This window comes from Polypterus senegalus, chromosome 14 (assembly GCF_016835505.1).
Source record: "Polypterus senegalus isolate Bchr_013 chromosome 14, ASM1683550v1, whole genome shotgun sequence".
NCBI classification, from domain to species: Eukaryota; Metazoa; Chordata; class Cladistia; order Polypteriformes; family Polypteridae; genus Polypterus; species Polypterus senegalus.
In genome coordinates this window covers 71,282,518-71,299,300 of record NC_053167.1, presented here as the reverse complement: position 1 = coordinate 71,299,300, position 16,783 = coordinate 71,282,518, and positions in this window count along the sequence as shown.

The window sequence follows — 16,783 nt, the reverse complement described above, 5'->3', positions numbered from 1 at the left end:
TATGTTGCTTTAAGGTGCCACACTGGCACAACAAGCTGTATTGCTTTTCACACTTTCTGAACTGTGGTCCAGTTACCAATTGGGGTGATGCCTGCTTGCTGTTTCCTTATTTTCTTTCTTTCCCCATGCGTTTACCTATGATTAACCTCCATAGACCAAAGTAATGATTGTTAAACTGACCGAATACTTGGAGTAAATGGCTCTGTGTGACCCTCAGGGGCATTCCAAAGGTCCAGGACTGACAGGTGTCCTTAAAGGTATTGGAATGTAATTTTATCTGCTTTTATTGGTCAGCTTATTGAAAATGCATTTAAAAGAATGATTTACTTACAATTTAGAAATTAATGTTTTTTTTCCCATAAATAGCAACCCATAAATGATCTGCATTGCATTTCTCCCTGTCTTTTAGTCAGAATGGTTCAGCTCTGTCCTCAAGAATCATAGAGAGACAATCCAGGCACTCGCTCACCAAAATGAGCTAACAACGTTCATGCATTCAAGTAAATCAGTTCTGCTCTGGTGTCATGTACAAATGGTAATATTTTGTCATTTATATTGGATAGTAAGTATTAGAGGTGTCCCATCGAAGGCCACTTTGGAATACAATTTAAATTTATTGGGAAAAGTATTTGAAAGCAAAGGCTGACATTCGTTTGTAAAAGAACGGTTGTTTATTTTACCCTGTACTAATTCTGACATTGCATTACCCCAAGGCATGCTATGCAAAGTTGCAGAATTTTACTGATCTGTTTTTACATATCAATTCCATGATCAGCCTTTTCATAATTTCAAACAGTTAATTTGTTATCTTCATTAGTAAAACTTACAGTCCTTCAGATCTAATTTTGGGAAAGTTTTTTTTTATTTCTATCCTACTACACTCTACAAGTGTATTCAGCACATTTTATATTTTTACTAAACAATACTTCATTACTGCATTTTGATCCTCTTCTGATTCACTCATAAATGTGACATTCCTCATTGTTGTTTTATACTATGATGTTATTAAATGCATCTGTCATAATTCAGATTTTCCTTTTATTATAACATTTAAAAATCCCCACTTTAAAGAGCCTCTTCAGTGGCAGTGATAGATATTAAGCTACCTCCACCTACAGGCAGTGTAACAGAATTCGCCCCTCTCCTGCAGGACATGGCTGCTGGCTTGTCATAATTAAAAAAAATGCTGGCCGTATTTATTAAAATTTTGCTGCATCAGAAAAAGAGACCCCATTTTGTTTAATCCCGGCTGTTATTAATTGCCTGTTGACTCCACTTAAAGCACTCAACTGACATCCTGCACTAAAAATTTAAAGACAATCTAATCTGCTAAATCTGTCTACTTTGCACCAACTGAATTACTTTAAACTAACCACTTGTGATTTTTTTCAGACTTTTGCTCTGTATTGTTTATTGAGTTGTACTTTTCCTGGTGCACACTTAAACTCAATTTAAAAATGCAAGTTTCTTTGGAGAACCAGCTCAGTAAAACTTACCATGATGACTAAACATTTACAGATCATCACTACAATGCAATTTAGTGCACTCAGTTGCTTCATCTTATTCAAATGAATTACAGTGCTTCAATTAGGTCATCTTTAGGCCTCAAGGTGCAAAACACCCTTTAGCTTGGGAAAAATAATAATAATAATAATTCTTTACATTTATATAGTGCTTTTCTCACTACTTGCAGCGCTTTTCATGGTGAGCAATAACTAGAATCGTTAACCTAAGTTTGAATATAATCAAATATTTACTTATTCTTAATTTGAATATTTAAACCTTATTTTCTGAACAATTTGACAGCAGCAGTAAGAATGGGATTCAACTAGGGCAACATCAGCCTGCACAGGTAAAAGATTTGAAGTAGGGGTGGAGAGGTCTGATTGGGGTGCCCAGATTTTAGCAAGGGCTTACTGGGGCAGTAGCCCAGGGCCATAGACTTTATGGGGGTAAAATTGGCAGGTTAATTAGTGACATTGTTTGCTAAATTATTTCCTGAAAACTCACTCTGCATCCAACTTAAACAATTTTTTTTTTCCCCTAGCACTCCACGATGCTTTGCAAGGCTAGTGGAATGCATGTCGTACATTCCTGGGTGGTTGTGGGATAGATCATCATGGCAATAACTCATGCGATCACTCCAGAAACAACAAACAAATATGACTTTGTGGCACAACAGTAAATATTTCTACTTTGCCATTTCACCATAAAATATAAAAACAGTGTTAATTTGTAAATTCCTTGACGCTCAAAACACCTAACTGATTGCATCCTTATTGAAAATCCACTCAGGAAAAGCTGGTCCCTTGTTTCAAAGGCTGTTAATATGGATATGAGCTCAGGAGGCACAAAAGGAGATAAAGTAATTCGAGAATTGTGCAGTAATATTGTGATTTCAGTTTTTGTGATATACACTGTACATACCAGTAAAGTTGAATACACTTGACTTGAGCATCCCTAGCTTTCATCCTACTTTCTCTGTACGTTTAGCATTTGTTTGCTCAGAGGTTGATGCACTTCCTGAGCAGCTCTTCTTTTGTCCACTCTATCGGTCTGCTTCTTCTCTACTTTCGTTGGCATCTTTTTGTCTTAAATCTTATTAAGTCAGCATTTGTGTTGCAATTACTTAGTACATTTTCCTTAATTTTTCACTTAAGCTGGCACTTAGGTCTTCAATCTGCCTCAGTAAGATATAAAGAAGTAGGGGAAGTGACAGCAAAGGTGGTAGGGATGAGAACGGCATGCATGTGCCACACGGCCGCCCTGTTGGCCACTGCTGAGAGTTGATTTTACAATAAAATAAAAATGAAAACAGGAATAACCTTGGAGGTCAATCATCACCTTGAAAGCAGATAGTAGACGTCACGTAGTATATGAGTACCAAATTACAGATCAATAGGTTAAATGGTTTGCGAGCTACAGGTGATTTAAAATCCTGGACAGACAAACGGACAGCCATTGTAGCGTAATACATATTGTGGAGGATGGCCGGCCGTTTATCCCAGCCAATACCCCCAAGCCGCCAGGTGGAGCCCTCCTTGCAGCATGGAGGTCCCCAGAAGACCAGCAGGGCATCATGGACAATGGAGTTTTTATGCACAGCCCTTCTGGATGCCATGGGGGCCACTAGGGGACGCTGTAGGGAGGAGTAATGGATATTTTCCCTACACCCAGAAGCACACGTGGACAAGAGGAATGACGTGCTTCCGGGTTGAAGAAAAGAACTTGTACCTGACCAGGAAGTGATTGAGAGTCACATGGACTGGGGATGGAGAACACTTCCGGGTCAGGAGATATAAAAGGACTGTGGGAGCTCCCAGACGGCGAGCTGAGCTGGGTGGAAGGGTGGCAACGTGTCTGGGAGTGGAGGATTGTTTATTAGTGATTATTGTGTTTGTTTATGAGTATTGTGGAGGAGAAGGTGCTTTGTGCACTGTGGAAGTTTAATAAAGTCATTTTCGGGACTTCTACCTGGTGTCTGGAGTCGTGAACTGGGGTTCAAGCGAGTGAGAGCGCCCCCTATCTACCACAATATAAAGATATAAAATATTCCTCTTATGTCTAATTTGTGGCCATTTGTTGCATTTTGCATGTGTTTATTGTTTATTCTGAGTCTTTTGTTGTTTGAAGTGCAGTTATGCGAAGGTTAGCCCTGCTGACTCCCAGCTCTGGTTATATTTTTGGCCAGTATAGTTTGCAGATGCTTCCCTAGATGCTTTCCTTTTTGCTGAACTCACATACATCTTTCTAAAATGATGTGGCTTTCAGGCTTTACCTGAAATTGTTTGCCACAACTGCCAAGTGGTGAGCGATCTCTAAGCTCAGGCTAGTGAAGAATAGGCTCAGCTCCACAATGGAACCGGGAAGAATGAATTGCTAAACTCTGATGTCAACTGAGAGTGATCTGGTTTGGAAAACTGAGTTTTAGTAATCTGATCAAGGGCTTTGGTGCAATCCAGACAAGTACAATTTTGAAAAGTAACCATTTGTCTACTTTAATATACTGAACGACCTACGCAGTATTTGATATTCCTGCTTTTGTAAGCACTTGCAACACAGTTCTGTAGTTCTCTTTTCAGAACTTGGTTTGTGATGGTTACTTGTCATCTCGCCACCAATGACTGTTTAAAGATATAAGTCTTTGTACGGTATGCTTCATTTTTCAGAATTAGCCATTTTCTTTTCTGTTTTTCAGATTTTTACCATTCATTATAAAGTTAACACTGTGTCATAGTTATTTACTTTACTCTGTGTGACACTGAGAGTTTGAAGCTGATGTATATAGTACTTAGACTATTTTGCATAGGTGCGACCCCAAACATGCCTTTATTTATACAAAGGCGCCTTTCTAACCACTCAAGGACACCGAACAAACAATAAACAAGGAGCAAATTATAAACAGAACTAAAAGTTCCAGAAAATACAGAAAATATAAGAAGTTAAAACTAAACAAAGCCATTGTGATCATAGAGAAAAAGCCATTTTGAACAGATGGGTTTTAAGTTTACATTTCAAAGTTGAGATTGATTCAGTATTTCTAAGCTCAGTAGGTAATGAGTTCCAGAGCTTGGGAGCAGACCAGCTGAATGCTCTGCTCCAAGTGGTGATTAGATGGGCAAGAGGGATGGTCAGGTGGATGGAGAAAGAAGATCTAAGGTTACGGGAGGAAATGGCAACATGAAGAAGGTCAGACAGGTATGGAGGTGCGAGGCTATGAATGGCCTTAAATGTTAACAGCAGAATTTTAAAATCAATTTGAAACTTAAACGTGAGCTGATGAAGCTGCTGCAAGACCGAAGTAATATGGTGAATAGACGGGGTTCAAGTAATGATACGGGCAGCAGAATTCTGGCCCAGTTGAAGCTTATGGAGAGATTTGTTAGAGAGACCAAAAGAGGAGCAAATTGTATTAGTCCAGACGAGAAGTAACAAGACTGTGAACAAGAATGGCTGTGGTTATGGGGGTTGAGGGAGGGGCGGATGCGATTAATATAACGTAGGTGGAAGTTGGCAGACCAGGTGAGGTTATTAATGTGAGATGGAAAGATAGAGTACTGTCGAGGATAACTTCTGGATTCTGGCAGATGTACTTAACTGTTGTCGAGGATAACTTCTGGATTCTGGCAGATGTACTTAACTGTTGAGCTTCTTTTTCAGCGAGTTCCATGAAAACAGCAATTTTAATAGCCTTTACATCACTAGGGTTGGTGTCACCCAGTGCAGTAACCAAGGCTGGATTAAGACCCCCATTGAGCCCTGGGTGATGAATAAAACTCTTAAACAGAGACTTGATCACTTTTTAAAAACTGCAGCATGCAGACAACTAGCTGTTTAATGTAGCACAGTAATTTACACTGTTAATGGCGCACAAAAACGCTTGATTGTTTCATCAAGAGAGGATCCCTTTAATGATTTCAGATGGGGGGGGGAGATGCCTTGATGATTTCAATCTGAAACCATGAAAAAATGTTATAGAGAGTCATACGGCTTTGACCTCCTCTGATGGTGGTCCACTTCCCTCTAGTGACATCACTGTTTTGGCCAAGTCAGATTCACCTCCGTCAGCAGGCACTTCTGTATGTGCTCACTTTGTAACCACAAACTATTCTGTCATGGAGTGCATCACTTTAAATTAACAATCTTCATCTAGTTTCTTCAAAATTGCAACAAATTTTGGAGTGGATTCAACATCCTCCTGGTTTCTCTCATGGAAGCAAAAAAGTTAGGCTATTATTAAACTCTTAGTCAAAAAATGTACAGTGATCCCTTGCTATATCGCGCTTTGACTTTTGCGGCTTCACTCTATCGCGGATTTTAAATGTAAGCATATCTAAATATATATCACAGATTTTTCGCTGGTTCGGATTTCTGCAGACAGTGCGTCTTTTAATTTATGGTACATGCTTCCTCAGTTGGTTTGCCCAGTTGATTTTATACAAGGGACGCTATTGGCAGATGGCTGAGAAGCTACCCAATCAGAGCATGTATTACGTATTAAATAAAACTTCCCACGTGGTGCTTGATTGTTTGCTTTTCTCTGTCTCTCTCACTCTCTCTTCCTGACGGAGGGGCTGTTTGCACAGAGGCTGTTTGCTTAGGGGATACGGACACTCCTTTAAAAAATGCCGCTTTATTGCGGTGCTTCGGCATACTTAAAAGCCCAAAAGCACGTATTGATTTTTTGAGTGTTTGCTTTTCTCTCTCTCTCTCTCTCTGACATTCTCTGCTCCTGACGCACACTTCTTTGAAGAGGAAGATATGTTTGCATTCTTTTAATTGTGAGAAAGAACTGCCATCTCTGTCTTGTCATGGAGCACAGTTTAAACTTTTGACTAAAGGGTGATATTTCATGTCTAGAGGGCTCTAATGATGTTAACAGTGTGGGAGAGTTTATAAGGGCTTAAAATATATAAAAATAACCATACAAACATATGGTTTCTACTTCACGGATTTTCATCTATCGCGGGGGGTTCTGGAATGCAACCCCCACGATCGAGGAGGGATTACTGTATTTCCACAAACTTCACTTCTATTTTTTCAACATATGACTTTGCCCCTGGCTTGTCTGTTTGTACCAGACTCTGTCACAAGCCACAGGTAGTAGTGCCCATTATGCTCAACAGTGTTCAAGGTTCAAGGTTGCTTTATTTAGTTATGTTTACACAAGAAAACATGAACAACTTTCATTTATTTTTAACTATTTTGTTTGCTTTAACAAAAAATTTAAAGCATTCAGCATAAGAGTTCCTTATTCCACAGACTTGTTAAAGTGTTTCAGGGTCTCTATTAACATTGACATTTTGTTTTCTACTTTAGCAGTATGCAGTAACTATCTGGCCCTTGTCGCTACTTCATGTTGTATGTTATAGCCAAAGGAACCAGAAGAATGCTGTAGGTTCTTCTTTTGAAGTACTTTATTACATAAAGATTATTTCATACATATCTGCTGTACAAACAATAACAATGAAAGTTCTTGTGTTATGCTAAGTCAGAATCTGTATCACCAACAATGTTTTTTTTTCTGCCTCTTTTTATTTTAATGCAAAACCACATACCCACCAGTCCTTGCATCTGAACTGTAACAAGTTGTAAGTAACAGTAAAATATATAACAGGGTGCGGGTTGGCAAAGCCACCCCTTGCTATACAAAGATCACACACAGTGCCCAGTGATCAGAATACTGATGTGGTTGGGCCTGTTGGGGGGGTTCGCAGACCTTCATAATTGAGGAGCACTGTTGGACAGCCAATTAAATTGCACGTATTTGTCACTTGTTTTACATTCTTATTATCCCATAAATGAATTAAAATACAAGACAGCTGTCAAAAAAAGAGACATCAGAGAATATTGAAATGAAGAATTTCTCTTGGTGCTATATGCACTATAACTTGGTTTATTTGACTATTCCATATCTACTGTAGCTTTAATAGCTCGACTGATCAGCAGAAATCTTTTATGAGGCAAATACCCTTACTTTCTCTTAAACAGTGAATTATACCAATTTTAGGTTAATACAGTGTGTTTCAGCTTCCTCATTTTAAAAAATCTTCAGTATATTGTGCATGAGAAAAATATTGATTCTTAGTGCATTAATCTAAGACATGGAGTAAATTCATGCAAGTAAGACTGGACAGAATAATAGAAAAAGCAGCCTCTCAAATTATTTCAACAAAAGAAACTTATATAAATTCTTGGCATGTTTGCCAGAACTCAAAAAATGAACACCACATTTTTAGCTGATCTGTTTGTTATCAGGGATAAAATGACTACACAAATATCAGGAACACATGAATTCAAATCTGAAAGGTTTATTATTAGAGATTTAATAAGTTATAACAATAGATTAATTCTTCTGTCTTTTGGTTTTACAAAAGTGCAATGCCTTAGCCACTTGACTGCTCCTCCTTATCAATCAATTTATATTTTATGGGTTACCCTTCATAGCAAACACGGTCACAAAGTGCTTTGCAAAGTAATGTTCATTGAAGTCCTTGACAGTTTTGATAGTCTACATAGCTGACCCTTCTGTGAACTGCGGTACCACACACTCTTTATTTACAGGCTCTCTACTGTTTTTACCCTGAAAAGTGCCATACTTACAATAGGCACTGCTGCCAGTTCAGAGCCAACAAACCTGCATGGCGTTCAGTCAGCTGTACATGTTTTAGCATATTTAGCCATCCGTATTATAGTATAATAATGGAATGCAGGCTGTGGCACCTGGGCACGTGCATCACAATGTACAGTGTTATTGTTCTGAAGCCTAATTGGGCAGAAGGTGACTACAAATAATCTTCTTGTCTCCTGTCACAGAAATCCAAAGTGTAATGCTTTGCTTTCAGTTTAGGGTAAGACTGTGATAGACTTCTCCATGCTTGTTAATGTACTAGCTCTTGATTTGTGCCTTTAATGGCCATGCATTTACTTTATTAGATGTAAATCACTGCATGACTAATGTGTTGTGTTAAAGCATGTGAATCAGCTGAAGAGATGGACCTTAAACCCTTAGCTTTGTAGGTTCAAATTCCACATATGTCTTTCAGTGAATCCTGCTTGTTCTCAGATAAAAGAATGAAGCTCATGTTGCCAAATCAGAGTTACATGTTTCCCAAATTAAGTGTCCGTGACAATGTCTTTGATAAACAAAATAAAGAAACAAAACATGTAAGAAGAGAAATTGAAAATAAGGCAATTAATATTAAGGAGTGATCCCTGTGAGAACGAGAGGACAGCAAAAATTCTCATAGTTAACTCTTTGGAATAATATTTGCAACAAAAGACATGGAAAATTAAGAACGATTGCTTATTTGCATTTATTTTTTGTGACAGTGCAAAAGTGGTATTTGTCAGAATAACTAAAGCTCTCAGTTCTTTCCCACCTCATTTAGCCTGATCATTGGAAGGGTAGTCTATGAATACATTGATATTATTATTGTTGTTGTTGTTTTTAATGATGATGATGATGATGATATGAAGGGTGAAAATCTCTCTGGGTCATGCTGAGTGTCTATCTATCCAAGCATTTACGTGAAAAAAAAGGCTGGAACCAGTCCTTGATTAATAAAATGTCAGACAGTAAGCTGTGTGAAAAGGTATAAAGGATAAAGAATAATATTTCATTTCTTCAAATCCACAGCATCACAAAATCTGATCTTATATACTGATATTATAGCCAGTGTAGCTTAGTAGATACAGTGTCGGGAATTAAACCTCAAGATTTCAGATTCAATTCCTGCCTCTAGTGACGCTAAGCAAATCAATGGACCTGCTATTGCTCAAACTGTAAAACAAGTTTGTAAATAGTTTTAATCAAGCACTATCTCAAACATTGCCTTGGGTGTCATACCAAATATGAAACAATAACCCGTGCTTAATTTGTATCATTGTGTATCCCACTATGTATGTAGTTTCCATTTGTTATGGTCATCTCATCTTGTTTATTAATGAAACCATCAGACACTCAAACATCCTGACACGGACAGCACCTGGCATTCTGATTGTTGGATTACTCAAGGCAGTGGCATGACAGAAAGCCAGGACTGGCACCATAAGTGCAGGTGTGGATAGAGAAATGATCTTTTAAATGTATGTGCCTTCCCATTGAGCACATTAAACATTGCTGCATTAGAATTTGTCTCCTTCCATGTAGTGCCTTACCATGAAATATCATTTGTGGCTTTGTGCTCAGGCAGTGATGTGGGTATTCTGAAAAAAGGAGAATGGCGTGTACAGACCTAAGTTATAATCTGCTTTTGACAGTTCCTGCGAGGCTAATTTCATTTTCTAGACATTTCATAGTTAAATGATAAAGTTTCAAGTTGTGAGATACTAATACTTGAAATCTGTAAAATTTTAAAAGTGTTATTGTGAACATAAAACCTACACACCGTATTCCTCAGCCTCTGATGCAAAGGTAGTTTCTTGCAGGACGTGTTCGGTATATACCTTAGACAAAGGCCATGTATCTCTAGTTTTTCTCTGAAATTAGCACTAAGCAACCACTCCATAGTTAAGATTTAGATTTGGTTGGTTACATTTTTAAAAATATGTACATAGAATGCACATGTTTAGGGTTTTGTTTTTATCTGTTGTTAAAGGGTACCTTATCGAGATGTGCTCGTCTTTCTGCATTGTGTGTTTTTATCTGTCTACAGCATTGCCGGGCAACCGGTGCGCCAGTGTGCCGCAGAATTTTCTAGGGGCGCTGCGAAAACTTTTGTAAAATATTTAAAATTGCTAGTGTTTTTGAACTTTTGGTTGATTAAAAAAATAATGTTTAAAAAAATATATTTTATGTTGGAAAAACAGATAGCAGAACACTTAACGGAAATGAAGTCTAAGAAACACGAGAGACTTCAAATGATCGACAAGGAAATGCGCGTCTGTCTTTCAAAAATTGATCCTCGCATCAATCTCATATGTGCTGAAAAACAATCTCAACGTTCACTTTAATTAAATTTAAGATTTATCCTTTGATTCCTTTATTAATAAAATGTCTTTCAAACTTGTAAAATTAACTGTTTTTATTGGCTATTGTCCAATAAAATAGATAAAATAAATTGTGTCGTCATGACTTTATTTATGGGCAGTTCCTCAGATGCGCCGCGAAAGAAGATTTTTGGACTTAGTGCGCCGCAACTCGGAAAAGGTTGCCTTTCACTGGTCTACAGCATTGCTATAAAGTAGGCATTTGGTTCTTGTTACTCTTAAGCACTCTATATGTAAATGCAATCCCTATCTTTTTAACAAACTTTGGCTGAAATTTGTATGCCCAGTGATTTGCCCAGAGAACACCCAGGGCCTCTGAGAGAAAAACCGGGCCCCAGTGCAAAGAAGGTGTGTGGGCCCTCGTGTTTCAGAACGCGGCGACTACGTGATGTACTTGTTTGTAGGCTGATGACTTTTTTCTCGCTGCGCCTGGAACCCCCACCTCCACGTCACTTCCCACCGAGCGGGGAATACTCTTGTAGACTACACGACTTCTCTCCCAGAGCGGCCTTCATGAATGTCTCTTACATTGTAAACTGTTGACCGCTGCTAAGTACCTGTGACCCACGTGTCTTTTTAATTATGAAACTAAGCAGACTTGCAAAATTTTAAAAAATACAATAAAAATTAACTGAATTAAACAAATAAATGTTCAAATTATAATAAAAATAATGGAACGAGTTGGGCTTCATGGGCCCCCTTGAGCTTCATAGGACCAGGAGCGATGTACCGGCTGCACCCCGGTCAGGATTTGGCATCAGCATGGGTGAAGGTTATGGGGCACACAAGCAGATGCATACAAAGCTGTCTGTCATTCTTTCACCATTGCTAGATTGCTCAGTGAATCAACTGTTTAGTCACCTGCTAGTGATGGTATTCATTATGGCATATGGCGTCTTCAAAGATAAAAATCAAAGCTTTGTTATCTATCTCTCATCCTCGTAACCATCTGTAAACAGTAGGTGCTGAGCATAACTATTATAGACATTTTTTGTAAGCCTTTCTTTCAACTCACACAGTTTGCAGCTGATGGCTTATCTTTGAACTGAGGGTGAAAGGAAAAAGAACGAGCTAATGAAAAGCTGATACAGCTCAGATAGGAGGACAAAGGCAGACCTTAGCCACTGTTCACAGGGAGATGTAGTGCAGAAGATGTGCTTTACTAGTCTCTGGATATTTTTAGAGGATCTTGCTAGCAATGAAATTGTGTTTAGGAGACGGAACACATTAGGTATGTCCTGAAATTAACCTGAATCACTTCCCAAGGTCTCAAGTATTTCAACTAATAACCTTTGGTGATTCTGAATTCAGTATCTTATGACTCGAGTCAAAGGCAAACCTCCACTTCTGTGACAAAAACAGATGTATCAAAGGGTGCCAGCGGGCAAGTAATTACTTAATTATTAAACCAGTTTAACCCAGTTCATGGTCCAGAAGCCAGAGTTCTTTCTAGTAAAATGTTTTTGTTCCCACCAATACTGGACAATAATTGGACTCCTGCCATAATTAAATATGATAGTATTTGCCAGTTTCAACTATTAATTGTGTCAGTCCAGAAATGCAAAATGGTGCTGATTTACTTTTTGTAAAGGGAATTTAACAAGTATGACTAGGCTATACTGCTGTGTCATTTTAAAATTTGACTGTTACATTCTTTAAAAAAGTTGCTTATTAGTAATCACAGAAGCAGAATCAACAGTGAAGTGTTTGTTCTTGTCATTTATATATAAATAAATGCTCTTTGTTAAACTGTTTGAAAAAAATGAATACAGTTTCTACTTAAACCGCTTATGAATGACCATTCTTCTTTCACGTAGCAGTCAGTAAGAAGGTTTTTCCTCATAAACAACGTGAGTTTTTTCCCATAGATTTCAAAGACCAGAATTGAGAAGTCAAGCAAAATGACACCTTGTATTGGCTAACTAAAAAGATTACAATATACAAGCTTTCGAGGCAACTCAGGCCCCTTCTTCAGGCATTCTCATTACATTCATAATGGCTAACACGGTACTGTACAACACCCTAGTACTAAAGACCAGAATTGCATTTTTTATTTTATTTATTTATTTATTTATTTGTAGAACTTGAAACATACATTGCATATTAATAATGACATCTGAAAAAGAGAAGACACTAATATTAAATACTGAGTAGACATGAGGGCAAATGCTGTAGTTATTTCAATGTCAGACCCACAAGCTTGATCATGAGAAAATAATACCTTAAATAACCAAATCACCTGCAATAATTGAATGAAAACCATAATAACGATAATAATGAAAACTAAAAAAGAAAATAAAAACATTAAATTATCTCCATTTAACATACATTAATACTTTCCACATTCCAATAAAACCTCAGCAATTCCAGTTTTGAAATTTCTGGTGTGAAGCTTTGCATCACTCAGTGTCGTTTCTCCTGGTAGTTACTCTACCTGTCAATAACTGTTATTATTAGGATATAATTAATTACAATAACTCCAAATTAAAAGTGTGTCAACAGGAAAATGATGAAAGAGAGCAAAATAACACAACTACGGCAAAAAGACAAATACCTGTATTTCTGATGATCTATGAATGTAAATCTCAAACTACTGCTCTTTTGTAAATACAAAATAACAGGAGAAAATAAGTGCAACAAATTAAACAATGCTATCAGTTTAGAGATAAATGGCTCACTGATTACAAAACAGGTTGGAACAAAAACCTATGGACACCTGGGCACCACAGGGCTCGAACTGGAAACCACTGCATTAGTCCACCGCAGGGAGTTCTCACACTTGTCCACTGGGGTCACCAATTAACCTGACTACACATCTTTGAGATGCAAGAGAAAAGCAGGAGTGCCTATGGTAACACCAAAAATGTGTTAACTCCACAGAGACAGAAACGCTACAAGAAACTGAACCACAGATGACCACCAATGTGCCATCTAGATGAAAGAGTGTACTACTGGCAATGCACTGGTGCAGTGAGGTGGTGCAGAAGATCCATGTTGTGATGAAGAGACTCCTTCCTGTAATATTCTGACTGAAAGAGGTTTAATGCTTCATCTGTGCATGCACATTTTGTTTTATGGAGTGTTGCCAGTACTGTTTTATTTATTTTTTGTTAAATCCAGCAAATGAATAGCAAATGTAGTGGTAGTGCTGATATACTATATATGATGTTTCTGTCAGTACCTTGTGACAGCTGGGTTAATTTCTGCTCACTTAGAGGTTCAGTGAAACGCACAGTTCAGCTGTGGTGCCCAAACATTCATATGCAACTGCATTTCTGGGATGAGAGCACAAACACAGATGAAGTGACTGACTCAGGGTCACACAGTGAAATTTGAGAGAGTGGTTGAACAAGTAGCTCTGGTCTTTACAGTCACACCGCAAAGCCTGCAGAATACAAAGTATATACCATACTGATGAACACATTTTCTTTTTGCAATTATTTTACACTACTTATTATACTGTGAGCTATACTGTTTGAACTGCAAGTGAAAGAATGGCAACTGCTAGGTTGCAGTGACATCCATCCATTCATTTTCTGAACCTGATTTTCCCAGTGCAGCATAATAGGCCATGAAAAAGAAACTGCGAATGAGACACCATTCCATTCCTGTATAGCTTCACTCAATGTGTAGAATCATGAATTAACTGATTTTACACATCATTCGTATATATGGGGAAACCATAGTACACAATTAAAAATCAAGAAGAATGTGGCAGCTTCAACCAGGTAGTGACCTGGTTTGGGACTGAACCTTCATCCCTGAAGTTATGAGGCAATGGCACTATTCAATCCGCATTACTTTCAATCCACTCATTCTAATGAGGGATAAGATGGATGAAAGTAGAGTTGGGCCAGCCCAGAACTATGATCTCTCATTGTGTTCTAAGACTTCTCTCAGTGGGCCATAACTAGTACAGTTTGATTTGTGTAATAGCATGAGTATTTGAATCATGGCTGATATGATAGCACACCTGAGTGGCACATATGATTCACATACACATAATCTTCTCCATCTTCATAACATGAGTATTCCTAATTACTGCAAGGCTGAGAATCCTGTTCTTGGAGCTCCATTTTTGACTTTTTTATTGCATGTGTAGCAGATACAGATCATGGTGGTTTAAGTGTTCTTGTAGTCATTAAGTATACAGTGCACAATGATCATCAGTTTCTATAGATAGATAGATAGATAGATAGATAGATAGATAGATAGATAGATACTTTATTAATCCCCAAGGGGAAATTCACATACTCCAGCAACAGCATACTGATAAAATTAAATAAAAATGCAGTGCAAAGTAAAAATTGCAAGGTGGAGAGTGCAAGGCAGGTATAACAGACAATAACTTTGTATAATGTTAACGTTTACCCCCCTGGGTGGAATTGAAAAGTCGCATAGTGTGGGGGAGGAACGATCTCCTCAGTCTGTCAGTGGAGCAGGACAGTGACAGCAGTCTGTCGCTGAAGATGCTCCTCTGTCTGGAGATGATACTGTTCAGTGGATGCAGTGGATTCTCCATGATTGACAGGGGCCTGCTCAGCGCCCTTCGCTCTGCCACGGATGTCAAACTGTCCAGCTCTGTGCCTACAATAGAGCCTGCCTTCCTCTCCAGTTTGGCCATGCGTGAAGTGTCCCTCTTCTTTATGCTGCCTCCCCAGCACACCACCGCGTAGAAGAGGGTACTCGCCAACTGTCTGATAGAACATCTGCAGCATCTTTCTTATTCTAAGAAAGTATAGCTGGCTCTGTCCTCCCTTGCACAGAGCATCAGTATTGGCAGTCCAGTCCAATTTGTCATCCAGCTGCACTCCCAGGTATTTATAGGTCTGCACCCTCTACACAGTCAGCTCTGATGATCACGGGGTCCAGGAGGGCCCTGGGCCTCCTAAAATACACCACCAGCACCTTGGTTTTGCTGGTGTTCAGGTGTAAATTATGCCAACTTTAAGCAAGTGGAATCAAGTCAAATTGCTTGTTCCATTTTTGCAAAGTAATGTTTTTCTATCGCAGGGCTTTGTAACATCAGGATCAAGGTGAGAATCAACCCTTGTGCTTTTTGTGTTTGCCGCTTTGGAACAAGATGACTTAAACTAATAAAGGCTGAAGATCTGTCCATGGAAGAAAATAAGCACCACAGTGACAGTAAAAAGAATTTAGGTATGGCAGAATCAGCAGTATTTTGAAAAACTAACAAATCACTGCTGTCCAAAAGTCGATAAAGACCAGTTTAGCTGAGGAAAACAACTGCAGGTCTGAGAAGAAAACACAAGGCGCCACTACGCTGCCCTTGAGTTTTGGAAGTTTGCTATGAAATGTCATTTACAAAGACATCAAGGCTGGCATTTGTTAACTGGGTGACACTGCCAAATGTCAAGCAAAAGCTAAGTAAGAAATACTGCATCATCATGCTACCTGTATTGTTGTAGATATAAAATGTAATGTGACTTAAGAATTAGGATAAAGGCCTGCTATCATTGTCAGTGTACACAGAATATACTTAAAAAGGAAAGCTCACTAATTCACTGAAATTAAATAAATAATGCTTCCCTTGGGATTTTTTATATAACCCTAACACTAGTGAATAATTTATAAGTGTCTACTAGGCCACCTGACATTCATACTCTTGAAAGCCTCATTGAACATTGTGCTTATGTATTTTAGAGTGAAACACCACTGTTAGGCCCCATAGAATGAGTCGACTTTGATGGCATCATTCTGCATACTCCTCCTTACTCTTGAGAATGGAGTCACTCCCTTTTTAAATGTCACAGTTTGACAAATCTAAAAGTTATAAAGATTATGTAAAGCAGTTCAATCTTCTTCCTGTACTACCATTCCAAAATGGGTTGGGGGTGTAGACTGAGACCCTTACTGTTTACTCTCTCACTCTTCTTGCTCTCCTGTCTTTACCGAAGCAGACAGTAAGAATCATTCACACGTTAGTCTGTCGTTTTGTGTGCAGCAGATTTTGGCAGCAATGTTATGTCCATTCTGAGCTGTTGGCAGTAAAGATGTAATCATTCACGGGGTGTCGGCAACTGGTCTAAGAGTGCTCCAATCAGGACTTTAGCTCTTCTAATTCCATATTTGAGGACACCAGTGTTTTATACAAAGTATAAGATAATTTTGAAATTATGTAGGACATTGCTGATTTATGTTTCTCTGACTCAATGCTAGTAAGATTTAAGCAGAAGAAAGTCAATGGGCTCACAGTGACCCATCTGAGTCTTCTCGTGATTACACCCTTCTGTTAAATTTTGTAGTGATGAGAAAGTATGCTAACAGAATC